Genomic DNA, 15902 nt, shown 5'->3' with positions numbered 1-15902 from the left:
TGAATTCTTCATGCACTTTTTGCCATGCCACCTCAGGAAGAACATGGCAGAACTTCACTCATCTACCTCTTAGATGACCTTCGCCATTCTTTTGTTCTGAACATAATAAATGTTCTAATACTTGGAAAACTATTGCTTCCATTTTGCAGAAAGAAATGAGCTCCTCCATCACTGTCTTTGTTGGAGAAGAGGAAGCCACTCCATCTGACCTCTTAGCTGCAAGACTATGGTTTGTTCATGTTCAGGCAAACTCACAGTCTGGAGCAGGTAAAGCTTGAGGTGAAAAGTCCACCCAGAGTTCTATTGATAGCAAGAACCAAGTTTCCTCTGTGATTTAGTGTGGTGCAGGGATAACAAGTGTTGGTTAGTACTTCTGAAAAATACAGTTTGTTTAGATGTGCTGGGTCAAGCAGCAATGACCTTGAGCTTAGTTCTTTCACAACATGTTTTTTGCTCTGGTCCAAGGTGGTATATGTTACACTACCTTTCCCACCTTTGAGGACGTCATGGGTTTAGCAATGAGATAGTTTAATCATCATGCAATCATGAATCTCTTTTTCTGAGGCTGGCAGATGGCTTGAAGCTGGCTACCATGATAACAGCATCTGTATTCCTTTTAAGTCATTACAGACTATGCAGCTCTGAGGTCTTGATAGCCATAGTTCTCCCAGGGAAGAGGGATCTCCTCTTCTACCACCTCACACCCAGCACACTCCTCCCTCCTCTGAATGTAAGATGGCTGTCACTGCTCCATAAATCTCATAAAAACCAAGGAGCAGGACAGTTTCTGATGGGTCCAGGAATCATCTTAAAGCAAACAATTGACACAAGAACATTTGTAATGGAAGCAATCCACATGAAAGGGACAGTACATTTTTCTATCTTTTCAGCTTCCTTAATTTTAGTTTTAGTAGTCACTGTCAAATGTGATACCAATTCAAGTAAATTCCTGCCTATATGTAGAAACATCAATAAAACTCACAAAGATTTTTCAAGAACTTCAAAAAGTAAACCCAGAAAGTGTGAAGTATATTTAAGTTTCAGAATTTCAATGTCAGCATGAACTGTGCAGGGAGAACAGGACTGTCTGAAATGAAAAATTTGAACAGACATTTCATAGCTGGGTAACCCAAACCCAGAAGCCCAAAGGAAAATATAAGATTATGTGTTTTGTGGCTGAAATAACACAAGAGTAAAGGAAAAATTCTGAATTACTCTTTCTTCTGGCCAATATCAGGAAAACAAGGATGGGCTACAAACTACCTCCATAATAAATATGGCTTTTACAGGGGATTGACAATACTAAATACTTCATTTGGAAATAAGGTATGGTGTCAAGTTGGAATATGATCTTGGACTGACTGTGGAGTCAATCGTCTATGGCAAGCCTATCTCTCAGTTTGTACACACAGTTGAAGTGGTAACAACTCTTGTAATTTTATCTTAGGTTTCTTGATATATGATAGCTTTCTTAAACCTCAGCTACAGAAGTCATAGGGTTATGGAAAAAAACCCAACCCAACATTTATTAAAATCCAGAAATGTTTAAGATTTGTGCCTTAAGAGAAAAGCCAGAAAGTGTGACCAAAACGCACTCTAAAAATCACAGAAAGTGAACAAACAGACTGCTACAATCTCCTGATTAATAAAAGTCTACTAGTTAAATTGAATATATGATTTTTTTGGTGGATGGCTTGACTTTTGAAACTTTAGGGCAAAAGCTCAAGAATAAGCATTAGAAACAAAAACCAAGCTTACCTGACTGACTGAGTAGTAGAAACTTCCACCAGACAGGAACTAGCTTGTACAGAACTGACTCCTTATCTTGTACTGGATGCATGGATTGCATGGCAGAAAATGTATTGCACATGTCAGAACAATGTTTAGGGAAAAGCTACTGACTGAACATCAGATTTCCTAATGGCATTTAGGCCAAAAGTAATCTAAGTATCATCAGATCATGTCTGGATTAGCAGAAATCCCTCCACAGAACTAGAATTCCTGACCTAATGCTTGCAATATTTAAAATAAAATGAATAAACACAATTCATCCTTGGTCAAAATTCTTGAAAGACTATTACACTAAAGATGATTTTGCTCACCAGGAACACTAAATGACATAAAATGTAATTACTACATACAGTGTATATTGTATGTAGTATATGCTTCCTATTTGATATGTGTAAAAGAAAATTTGCCTCAAAAGTGCCAGCTTTAAATGTAAACAAGGCACGGTAATTTTACTGTGAAAAGTTCTGCAATAGCCAGTGATGGATGAAAAATAGCTCAAGAAGTTCTGCAACAAGTGTTGTCTCTAACTCCTCTCTTGGGTCTAGGTTTTCTACCCCTTCTCTTGTACCTAGTGACCAGGTATATTACAGATACTTTCTGGGTGATACAAAAGCTCCCTTTTACAATTTTTGGTGTTGGGACTTCTGAATACCAAAACCACACATCTCTTGACCAGGATATATTGAAGGTGGGGAAACTAGTCCTCACCAAAAACATTTTTAGGCCAAATATGAACCACAATTGCTTATCTAATGATAACATTGAAAAAAAAAAGGCACATACTCACATGCCTTGCAAAATGAAGTCATGGGTTGAATTCGGGTCCCAAGGCCACAGGGCTTTTCATCTTTGTTTTACTTCAAGTTTAATTGGGATTTTATATCAAGTGTATATTTTAGCAGATGAAAATTAGAAGTCTAAATGCCACTTTTGGTGTAAATTCAATAGTTATGAATCTTAGATGGGTATTCTCTGAATTTGCTATACACATGGGCAATAAGATTCTAGTGCGTGAATGTAAACAAAACTTTGTTTCTATATTTATATATCTGTCTTATTTGAAACTGTAGAAATATGAAAAGGTTAAATGGAAGATACTTTGTTCCTAGAAGCCAGTCCTGGCTAGAAAGACAGGGTTTAGGTTTCTGTATGGCCCTATATTCACTAGCTAGTACTCATTCTAGTTAGTACTCTACTCTGGGAAAATACTGACCGTGTTTTATTTTTTTCTAACCTTATTTTTTTGTTAGCTTGGTTTTCTTCTTTCCTTTTATTGTCTAAAAGGCAGACTCTTTGTTGTTTGGCTTTCATGAAATGGTATGGAACAAAGACATCAGAAATTACAGTGAAGACCAAACCATTACATTTTCTTGCTATGCAAGAAAAATACACCCTGTAAAAACAACAAACGAAGAAACCCCCAAAGTCTGTAAGCTCGCATTTACTTTACATGTTACTGATTAGGAATAAATCAGTGGGAATTGTCTGCCTGGCACATGTGAAAAAAAAAGTAAAACACAAAATAAAATCTCTAGGGCACAAGGTATGTGATACAGCCGCTATAGCTGAAACACAATATGGAGTAAAAAGGATTGCAGGTTCTGAGCAATTTTTAAATTTGTTATCAACTAATTATTTGCTACAATCAGTCTTCCATTACTTCAATTAAGGGGATTGCACATATTGATGTGATTGTTCTACCTATAAGGTCATAAAGACTTGAGCTGTTTTCCTCTGGAGGTTTTAATGGGAATTGAGCAATTCTTAGGATGCCTCATGCTGTCGAGTGTGCTGATGGGAAACTAAAGGGTGTTAACAACTTCCCAAAGCCAAAAAAAAAAAAAATTCAGTCATTCTTGGCAATGCTTCAAGATGGTCTCCTTTTGAATTAGTCTCTGTCATTCTTCAGTCTTATTAGGAATTAGGGACTCACAGATTCCTGTCCACATTAATAGCACAAACCCAGAAGTAGTCTCTCCAGAAAAAGCAGAAGAAATTACTGCATCAGAAATATTTAAGACCACACTCTGCACTTAGTTACTCTTTGATAGGGTTATTACAGGTTGGTGCTGATAAATGATATGTGGAAAATAGCTCATCTTGTTTAAATAACATTGGCCTGATTTTCAGTGCTATGGAGTGATTTTCAGCTGCAGGCACTCAATACTTCTGCAAAGGAATACCCCAGTTCTCCATAGTATCCTTTCATTTGGAGTTGTATTTTTTTTCATATATCATACATTTTTTCCCCAAATTCTCTTTTCCTTTGAAGTTTGTTACATGGAAAAAGTAAAGCTGCTTAATGAAATTTTTATTATGTTGTTGCCCTTTGCATGGTGAATTTGGGACTGAAAGACAAATCTTATCTGTCACTGTAGCAATCAGGTATAAATCAGGTGTAAAGGTAGCACATTGCTGTGCTTTTGATCCCGGATCATCTGCAGTCTCAAAGTGACATGGATGATCTTGCCTATGAAAAGATACTTTAGATTTGAGGGCTTGCAGTTCAGCATTAAATGCACTGCCTGACATGCAGTGAAACTATAGTACTGACAGGGCCAGGCTGGTGAAAAAGAGGAAAGGTAACAGTTGTAAGGGATAAGGTGTAGGGGCTTGGTTGGGTTTTGATTATTTTTTTATATGATGGAAATATATAAAACTTTAGCTTTTGCACAGTGTTTTAAAGTGATGATTTAGAAAGGATTTAGGAATATAGATGTGAAATTGAAAAGAAAAACAGCCACTATAGATAGAATCAAACTGTAGTTAAGATCGATTTCTTTTGGATTGAAGTAGGATTTTCTCTTTAAATATAGAGGTAATATCAAGTTATTATGAGATTTGCAGTGGAATGTAAAAACAATTTAAGTTTGCAATTACTTGACATCATTCATTGAATCATAATTACTAGACTTGAAAGGGACTGGAGGAGGTCAACTAGTCTACCCCCCTCTCCTCATGGATATTTCTGTCAAGCCACCTCTAACCATGCAGGCTCCACAAAAGCCCACATAATCAGTGCTTCGTGGCTGTGATGATTAGGAAAAAAAATTCCTAGTGGTAAATGTAAATTTTTCTTCCTGCATCTTTAGCACTTCAAAGAATCATAGAGTCATAGAAAGGTTTGGGTTGGAAGGGACCTTAAAGATCATCTAGTTCCAACCCATGGGCAAGGACACCTTCCACAACACCAGGTTGCTTGGGGCCTTATCTAACCTGGCCTTGCACACTTCTAGGGATGCCCAAAACTACTCTGGGCAACCTGTGCTTATTCCTTACCACCCTTACAGTAAAATTTTTCTTTCTAGTATCTAATCTAAACCTACTTTCAGTTTGAAGACAGTCTCCTTGTCCTATCATTACATACCCTTTTGAAAAGTCCCTCAAAGGTGTTCCAAGGTCTTCCTGGAGCCTTCTTTTCTCCATGTTGAACAACCCTAACTATCTCAGCCTGTCTACATGGGAGAGATGCTCCAGCCCTTGGATCGTCTTTGAGAATGTCCTCTGGTCTTTCACCAACAGAGACATGTTGTTCTCATGTCTTCTGTATTGGGGATCCCAGAGCTGGACACGGCACTCCAGGTGGGGTCTCACAAGAGCAGAGTAGAGGGGGAGAATCACTTCCCTTGACTTTGCTGCTTTTGATGCAGCCCAGGATACTTGCTTGCCCAGCTCTTTTTGAGCATGGAGAATAGATTCTTCCCCTCTTGACAATAGTTTTTTGCATCTTATCATCTCAAGTATTCCATTTTTTTTCACAGGGCAGAGGTTTCCAGAGTTTTCATCATTCTCACTACTTTTCTCTGGACCATCTCCATGAAAGCCATATCTCAAAGTGCAACAGTAAAAATTCCAGATGGGGTTTTAATGTGCATTGAGTTCTTTGAAGGTGAACCTCTTATTCAAACAGAAGCTTACTTCTGCAATGGTAAACCATTGCTGCCTCAGCCTGTGGGCTGCTGAAGCCCCTGTTCTGCTTTTTCTGGGCTGCTACAGAATGTCTAATTTGTAGAGCTGGTTATTTCTGCCTCAGTTGGGGACGTGAAATTTGTCTTCGGGGTTTACACAAGCACTTTGCAGGATGTGTTACAGGTCCCCAAGGTTGGATGCTCGGTTCACAGGTAGCATGATTTCCAAAGCCACAGAGATTTGGAAATTGCTTTTTGAAAAATGTTCATCAAAACTGTTGGTTAGGGGCAGAAAGGAGGCAATGCCAAAATGTGTAACAACGCAGATTTGTGCTTCCTCCTTTATTCAGCTGAAACCTCAAAAATCCTAACTGAAATACTACTCAGGCCTAACAGTACCTCCTTGTCCTTGGTGGTTTTTCACACTTACCTCAGCACAAGGGGTAGGTGTAGTATTTCATCTTACTCTGAGCATGCTTAAGTGAATTGTTTACTGTAAGGTAACATAGGAAACAATATTAGTGCTAAAATAAGGCAACATGAGCATAATTTGGCTTGTATGGGCAACCATTGCAAGCATCCTCTGCCATCACAGCTTTTGTTAGGTTAATGGGAAATAAGTTGCTACAGGAACTCTGTATGTAAGAGGAAGAAATTACGTAGGACTTTCTGTGAGCAAACAGTCAGAAAAACAGTCTGCTGTATAATCAAGAGGCATGATTTTCCCTTCTTTGGACTCATTTACCTTGTCATATTCACTTACATTATATTGACTAGGATAATTTTATATTGGTGTTTAAGACAATGAAAATATGTCCAGCGTTGACTTAGTAGCTGTGCTCATGTGGTTATTCTTACTTGCAGATATTAAAAAACCATAGATTTACCTAAGTAAGGCAAGCTTTTCTGTCCTAATAGCACCCTATTAAAATAAACCTTAATTTTGTGGGCTTTTTGTTTGCCTTTATTCTTCCTTTCATTAAACATCATAGAATAATCAACAGCATACATTTTTTTGTTATATTATGTACGTTTTATGTGACACAAAGATACTGTGTTGTTCTCTATATTTTCAATACACTGCATATTTAAAACATGAAATACAATTTTTTTGTGGACAACCAATAGCACTTTTGGGACAAATTACTTGAACTGTTGCATCTTGAATTATATGCAGCAGCTTGACAATATGAGACAGAATGAAAGAGCAAGATCTGAACTTGTTTAGTGTAAGAAAATAAATTCAAATTTTTTTAGTAAGTAGAAGACTGAGGAGTTCTGAGGAGGAGCAGAAAACCTCCACCTGTATTCAAGTGTCTATGACTAGCTGTTGTCAGAGAACTGGATGTAACCATGTCAGAGTGACAACTACAAATACCTGGTGGTCTTTTCAAACCACTCTCCAGGAGCTGGCAACATTCACCAGCTGGCAAGTGCATCTCAGGCCTTCCACATAATCCCATTTTTAAACTGTGTACACATAAATAATTTCTGGTAATCTCCTGCATAAACATAAATGTCTGCTGGAGACTTGAGAATTTAAATTCTCTGCTCTGGAGCTTTTTTTGCCTGCCCAAATGCAAAACTCAGGTCTTTTCAAATCTCCTGGGAATATACAGGTGTTGAAATCAGTCCAACCTGTCCCACAGGCTCCCCTGCTCGTGCCTTCCTCCATCTTCTCTCTTAGTGATTGGGAACTCCTCTTCCCTATCATTCAGGCCCATAACACTGATTTTCTTCTACTACTTTGGATCCATATGTTTATACTGAACTTGTCCCTGAATTCTTGTGATTTTCTCTGCATCTGTAAGATAGACCATTTCTGTCCATCCACCCAGATAACATATTTATTCAAGTTCCCACTGTATCACAATTACTGCAACATCGTCATCTCTAATGCACTAGTGACCTGTTTCCATAGCCTTCCTCACTCAACCAAAAGTGATAACCTCCATTATCTGCTCTTTGTATTTTAAAAGCAAACACTTTCCTTCTCCTACAATGCCTCCATCCCACCATACCAGGACTCCCTAGGGATACCCTCAAACTTTCCCCATTGCTTATTAGACGCCTCCTGAGTGTTTCCCCAGGTGAGCTGTCAGTGTTATCAGCAGCAGAGTATGCAGCTGTGGTGCTGAGACCTTGAAGGCCTCAAAGCTTATTGGGTCAAATTGGCATTTTGTCCTCTGTTTGCAGAGCACTTAGAGCAGCTGGGTCCACTTTCATGGTTGTGCTCTTAATCACTATTACAGTACAAAATTTTTCATAATTACAGGGTTCAAAGGTAATGATGGCACAGATCTGTACAGCAGAGTCATGCTTTGTTCAGTTTTAAATCTAGTCTGAGATTAGTTTTAGTTACCTGGGGTGGTGTCTGTGGGAGCTGACCTGTTCTTACCACCTGAAACCAGTTCAGGTGAAATCAACAGAGTCTCTTCAGCGCCGTGACTCTTGAACTGCTGATATTTACAGTAAATCCACACCTACATATTTGAGTAGCTTTGATTTCCTATGGTTCATGCCATGCCCGCTTCTTCACAACATTTGTTGTATTGTTTTATTTTCATTTGATACAGAAATAACACAAGAACTATATTAAATTTCTCTAATTTTGTCTACCAAATTTGTCAGACACAAACTATAAGCTTTGCTCCAGGTGTGCCAAATAAGCACAGCCAGAGGTAATTATATTACCAGTGAGGGATAAGGAAGACAAGTTAAAAGGAAGCTAAATGTGTGCCACTCTAGTAGACTGAAAAAGCACTGAAGTAGACAGGACAGTATAAGTTAAGGTATGATTTAATGTACTCTACAGAAAGTTCCCAGATGTCCTAACCTTGAGAATAAATCTTCAGATTCAGGTGTTTTTTCTGGCAGAAAAGATAGTGCTATTTGACTAAGAGGAAGCCTGTAGCAGCAACAGCAACACCTACCTGGATTTACTGGTGGAGCATGTTTCTGGTTTACAGCCTCTCTTCTGTAAGCACAAACCCTGTGAGATTGTTTTTTTTGTTGTTGTTACTTTTCTTTATTACTTTGAATGTAGTCTGTTCTCACTTTCCTTTTTAAACTGAACCTCTTTTCCACTCAGGTTTTAAATGTTCACAAGTACTTTTCATTTTTATAAGGAAAAAGCTGCTTGACTAATACAGTCCATACCAAAAAGATTGCTCCTTTTGGGGCTGCTTTGGGAATCAAAGGAAATACTAGGCATCAGTGTGTAGATGATATCAGTTTATATATATCACAGTTTATAGCATTGCAATATAAAGGCAGATGATCAAAAATATCACCTATCACACCTACCTTTGAAAATCTTCCCCATAGGCCTTCTGTTTGTCAAAGGCAGCCTCTTATCTAAAGTCCTTGGTATGAGGGGGAGTGCTCTGCTTTCTTGTAAGCCCTCTTTAGGTACTGGAAGGATGCTATAACGTCTCCCTGGAGCCTTTTCTTCTCCAGGCTCTCCAGGAAACAACTCAACTCTCCAGGAAACTAAGACAAATCTCAGACTAGATTTAAAACTGAACACAGCTGCTGAGCAGGGCCATGGCTGGTGGTCCTGGGCACTGCTCCCCACTGCTCTCAGCTCTGGCAGTTCTTACAGAACCAGATGACTCTGAGAAAGTAAAGAAAGGCATGAGGTATGGGCAAATTGCTGTGGAAAAGTAATTTCATGCAAGAAAGAGAAACAGAGAGATTTTCAGAAGGACCAAAGGAACAGGGGTTTTCCCTCTTAGTGGAGAAGCTGCTGGATGAGGCCCTAAGTCACCTGTAGAAGGGGATGCAAACCACCTCACAGGTCTAATAGAGCTCAGGAGCAAACCCAGCACTGGTGCTTGAGCAGCTCATTATGCCACAATTTTCCTAGTTTTCAATATGGAATTATTTCAACACTCAAATTGAAGGACTGAAAAACCTTTTTTTTTTTTTTGAAAGCTATACTGTTCCAGCTAACAGAAATACACCGTGTCTCTAGTGTGAGAAGTACTTGCCTGGTGTAAAATGTCCTGGTTTATATTTAAACCAGCCGTGGTGTTCAGTGACATCTAGGGACTGCCTTCGAGAATTACATTGTCTGGAAACCATATCATCTCCTTCAAACAGCAACTGGGGGTTTGAACCCTAAACCATCACTTCCAACTACGGTGGTCAGTGCTGAAGTCTGCAGGTAAACATTTGCTTCTTCCCAGTGACTGAGAAATGCAATAAGTCATGACCTATGGAAACAGACAAACACTGAGGCACTACTTTATATTTTCAATGAAACAGTCTGAGATACTTAAATATTGCAGGTTTTGACCTGAATAGAGAGTTTGTGCTCACCCCTCCACAAGGCACTGTGGGCAGGGGGAGATTTATTTACTCAATACATAGTAAATATAGCGGGGTGCAGGCGGAGTGTCCTTTATGACATCCTAGAATATCTAAGTTATATACTAACTTACAATATTATTGATAAGGAAACAAGACTCTTATTGATTAATTTCTCTTTTTTTTTTCATATTTAACAAATGTAGGTGAATAAACAGCAGTTTCTTCTTAAGCAGCATTTCTCCTCTTTCAATTCCACTTTGGAGTGTTGGGGAAGCTACTTTTAATTCAATTTACCTTTCAAGTTCCCTGCTGTTGATATTTCTATGCACCAGCCACCCAGGAAGCAACTGCTGAGCTGGAGGAGCAGGGCCCCAGTTGTGCTTGGCATGGGACCAGAGGAACAGCAGGGCATGGGCACCACAGGTGTTGGGGGCTGTCAGCACCTTCCTTAAACAGGCTGTTGGGGGAGACAACAGGAACAGATGTGTCTCAACAACAACAAGGTATGTCTCAACTAAAGCAACTCTACCAAAAATTCCTCCCTTTCTCACACCTAAACCCTCTTGGGATTGAATGCAGAAATGAATGCAAAAACCAGAGACCAAAGGGTTCTGCACAAAAAATACTCTGGAGGTTTTGTTTTTATGACAAGGTTGTTTCAAACTCAGAATTACTTTGCTTAAGAAGCCAACTGGGCTGTAAAGACAAACAAGTCCATGCTTGGTGGACTGAACAGCAGGATGAGCTATGGTGGAGTTGTGGAACCTTACACTATCACTGTAATTGTATTGGCAGTACCTGCAAAACCTGGTAACTGTACCAGAGGATGTTCCAGCTAGAAAGTCTACTAGTTAAATAGAAAGAAGGCCAAGAAGAGGCACAAAAGGACCTGGTAGTCTAAAGTCCAAGAGCAGGCTCTACATAAGAACAGAGCTCTTCTATCTATTCCCAGTCTCAAATTTAGTGAGGAATATCAGAGAATTTCAGTGGCTCTCAGCTATCCATTGACTTGGATATGTGTTGGGCAGCCTTTCCTCTGGCTGTTGGAGGACCTCAGCTGAGATGATGTGTAAGGTGGTACCTTGATCTCCAAAAAAATGGTGTGAATTTTGACCCGCATTTCTGGTGTGGCAACCTCAACCAGTTCCGCTGACAGTTCATTTCTCAGTAAGAGATTATGTTCTGAGGAGTGGTGGAGTGCAATATGCTTACTTATTTATTTGCTTTATTTTTAAATTTGGATGTGTCTTGAATGTTGCCTGTAACACTGCACTGCTGGGAGGGATCCCAGTGCCTTTCATTCCTTGAGGTTTTTGGATCTGTGGTTACTCTGCTGGTTGCTGGATAGCATTTACTGCATATGCTTATGATCAGGGAGGCATTTGTGCTATTACAAACATATTGGTAATTAAATAACACTGTTCTGTTTTGAATTTCATACTTCATATCTTCCCAGGGATATCCCGGCTTTCAGTGCAAGCCAGGCAGACCGTGGGGATGCTGCCCACTCCTGGAGCTCTCAGCTAAGCAACACGTACACCGTACACCGTGGTCCATGCGGTTGTGCACCCCTTTTGTTCTCCTGCCACTCCACCGACAGCCCAATCGAGAAAGTGGCTGTGTCACACTGGCCAGTGCTCCACACAGACGTGGCTCCTACACCTTCCTGAGGGAAGCAGCTTGTTCCTGGTTGACCTTGGATGGGGGTGGAAAGGGCATGAGGCTGCATGCACTAATCCACATGCTCTTGCCCAGCTGTTTAGTGGTCACTTGAGGTTCCAGCTCTTCTCCCTTCTGCCATCTGTTTCATATAGGTGTTTCTCATATTAATTACTAACTTACTTATTTGCTTATGAATACGATAAATTATGTTTCTCCCTGGAGAAATCAAATGCTCCCAATCTGAGGTTCCTTCAGAGAGAAACCTGTGCCCAGGCTCAACAGAAATAATTGCCTTTGCCCCAGCGTAATGACAAAGAGATAAGTAATCTCTGTGGCCCAGCAGTTTAGTGCATCTATCTTCCCTTCTGAACAGCTGGATTAGAGCTCTGTGCTCCCATGCACTGGAATAGTTTCCATCTCTCAGAGAATACAAGTAATTGCTAAGAAAAAAGCATGCTATCGCAGTTGTCATATATTTCTTGGTTGAGTTATCAGCAATAACTTATCTATTATCCAAGGTTTATTGTTTTGGCACCTTTGGGAAACATACATGAAGCACAGTGAATATAAATCATGTTGCATTTTGACAGTATCTTGAGATTTATGGAGAAAATAAAGAGAAAACAGAACCATTTCGTATGTGGAAAGGATAGGGAAATAATTGATTCAAAACCTGCTTAGAATGGTCTCGGTTTAGTGAGACAATGTGAGCATAAGTTTAACTTCAGATCCATGGAATAATGCCAGTGACCTGCAAACAGTAAATGATTTTTAAGCAGCTTCAGTGAAGTCAATGGGGGCAGGGAGGGAAGCATTTTTTATTTAAATTGTGGGTAGACTGACAGAATGCTTTTGAAAATCTTGCCAACAATTCATGCTGATTATAACAAGTCAAGAGTCACAAGGAAGTCTTTTCTATTTGATTTTCAAGGAAAAATGCTTGCCACAAGAAGAGTGGGAACAGCTAAAATACAGGGAAGCCTTATTACAACCACGAATATCTATTCAAAGCAGAGAACCTGAAGCTATAACACCACTGATATTTTCCATGAAAAATATTTGATTTCTAGTCTCTCTTGTACAGATTCTTTATTTCCTCCTAGGTTCTGTAAGTCTCTAATCATGAGGTGATTCCCAGAGCATGGATGGGAGTGACCTAACTTCTTATCAAATTTATTCAGCCCACCTGTGTCCTAGGCAAATCTTTTAGCTTCAAATTAGAGGGAAAACAAACAAACAGAAAAGGTTCTGCTTCTAAAAAAGGACAAGCTGGCTCTCAGTCCTGCCTCTGGTTGTCAGTCCTGTCCCTGGCTGCCCACTCAGTTCAAGATGTTGGCCTCATGACATCAATCTCTGGTAGCACAAATCTGCATCCACAGGAAGATGCATCTTATTCTTACATGGTTACTCAAGTAAGATATCGCATGGAATACCAGGCTGGTGCATTTTGATGAATTAAAATTTGATTCCCACTGAAAAAATGCCTTTGTTATAAAACCTGGATAGTTTGAAGCAAATTTTATTACTTTGGGTTGGATTAATGCCCAGTTGGATAAAAAATGTTCTTTTAAAAAATATGAAAGTACTTCCACATTAAAATTAGTAATTTTATTAGGCCAGCCATAAACTTTCATTAACCCATATTTTAGAGGTCAACCACTAAACCAAGTTATTAATTATGCACATAGACACAATTTTTAAAATAGTAACAAAATAGTTAGTGTTCAAAGAAAGAAGAAAAATGAAGAGAAATAGATTAGGAAATTACTAGAAAAACTACATCAGAAGAAATGAAGGTCTTAACCAGGTGAATATCACAGAAAAACATGGTGAAAAATTAAAAGTCTCAAAGTAAGAAAGGATACTGATAAAGCTTTAAACATACGCTTCTATTTCCTGTTCTCTTCAAGAACACTGATGATCAACAACAGAAAAAGGTGGCATTAGGGATTTCTGACTGAACACACACAGAAGCACTGGCAATTCCAAGTACAGGACATCAAGTCCCAGGATAGCAACTTGTCCAAAGGTTTTTGTGCTGCTTGAAACCAGCAGTTTAGAAACACAAGACTAACATTCCTTCAAAAAGAGATGGTGAGTGATAGTTCATTTAATGCACTATATGACCATCAGTAGCAGAAGGCCTATAAAGGACAGGTTTAAACATCACTTTTCCTACTCAATGGCAGTTCTGTTTACATTATTATTCCCATTATTTCCACTATTTCATCATCTTTAGGTATTATAAGAACTAACATCTAGGCTCCCTTTCTCATGAAGGATTGGACCAGATGAACTTTCCAGCTTTCAAGGTCCTTTCCAACCTGGGCTGTTCTGTGATTCTGTTATTCTATGAAAACGCTGCTTATTCATTTTTTTTTGTACTTTAAGAGGTCCAGTTTATATGTACTATTAAAATAATGAAATTCTTCTAAAAAAATGTAAAGTTCTGTGTCAGTCTGCAAACCTCTGCACAGTTGAAACAAACATGAAGTGCATGGGATAAATAACCCTTCTTTGGGTCTGAGGTAGAAGCAAATGTGAAGTTAAGAAAGGTCAAGAACAAATTGAGAAAGGTTGAGAACAGAACACCTGCTCTGAGTTGAATTATTTTAGTGAATTCTAAAATTTGAAAAAAGGAGTAGAGTGGTAAGGATTTAGAAGAGGACAAAGGGCATTAGTCCTAGTGGAATAAAGAGAAAAACATTCATAGAAGAGAAAGCTTAATAGGAAGTTTTTCTGTTGTCTATAAAACAAGCAGAATTATGAGTTTTAATTTTTAGGTTCAGTTTTTGAAGGGAAACAGGACTGAGAGCTCAAAGTTGAAGAGTCTGCTTTATGAAAAATATTATTCCAATGCTAACCTGATCTTTATGTACATTAGTGAAGGTGTGTTCACCTTGGTGCATACAGCTTAGTTAGTTTGGTCCTGATAGCACCATTTTCTACTTGATGCCTGGATGAAACGTATCACATTCCAAAACAGACCAGTGAAATGCCCATGCATTTTTTTAGCTCTGTTGGCAAGGAACACTTACTGTGATGGCTGTGGAGTGGTGTTGACTGGCTTTAGCACTTAACAGGCATCATTTGGCTTATCAAAATACAGCATATTTTCCTACAAATTTTGTCTGTCCCTGTCATCAATCTGCTAGGGCTGTAACAATACAGACAAAAAAACCCCAAACCCCAAAAAACCCAACCAACCAAAAAAACCCAAATGAGGGTATGATATTTTGTGTTTTATCTTAAAGAGAGCAAGTGCAAATATTTTCAGGTACAGCCACCAACTTTTGCTCCTTCTCTCTCACACAGGCATAATGAAATGTGATTTCTCCTATGTATTAGGTTTCTTTAGATTTTGGCACAGTTACGCCAAACTGTGGGAGCTTTCTGACTTGCTTTACAGCTTGAAATGTGGTTACAGGACCTTCTCCTCATACACAATTTACATTCTTAGCAGCAGAAGCAGCCCAACTGAGAAACTTGCTCTCAGAGGCTGCCACACTGTGCTGGTGGTCACTGAAACTCTGAGAGATGATTCAGGGGTGGTATAGTGAGGTAAAAATTGCTTCTTGCCTTGTGCTGAAAGCAAAAATGTCTTTGCTGTTTAGATCAGGCTGATAGTCTTGTCTACTGGAATTCATTCTGCACCAGCTCTACTAAAGTCAAAAATAGGCATTAATGTTTGAACAGTGCCTGTGTATGTGAAATACCTGTCATAGTCTGCCCCTACTTATTACACCGAGGTCATTAGATATTTCACCCCACACAGACTGCTTGCATCTAGCTCCAGCTTTATGTGTTCCCTTTACCTCAGCTCCTTACTGTATAAAGAACTCAGGTATGTGTAGGAAAGTTGCAGGCTGACAGTCACTGATGTTAAACTGCAGCTTGCTTCTGTACCTCCAGTCCTAGAGGGTTTGTTGCAGGTGAGTGCCATCTGCAGCCATTCAGTCCCTTCTTTTTTTCACCCAAGTCACCATAGCCTTAGGCACCTTGGAGAAAAGAAAATGGATGGCATTCAGCAGCCTTTGCCAGGTGTTGTCAGCATAATCAGCATCTCACTATGTCATGGAGGCATTGCAAAGAGGATAGAGAAGCAGCCTGGATCTGTCCTTACATGTTTGGCTTGTTCTTAGACAATACAATAATAAAGTAATTAAAAGCAAAATTTAATTTAAGACAACTGCATACACTGTATCTTATATAATTTTTAGGGGGAAA

This window comes from Manacus vitellinus, unplaced genomic scaffold, assembly GCF_001715985.3.
Source record: "Manacus vitellinus isolate BGI_N305 unplaced genomic scaffold, ASM171598v3 scaffold_11_pilon, whole genome shotgun sequence".
Taxonomy (NCBI): Eukaryota; Metazoa; Chordata; class Aves; order Passeriformes; family Pipridae; genus Manacus; species Manacus vitellinus.
This window is presented reverse-complemented; position numbering follows the sequence as displayed.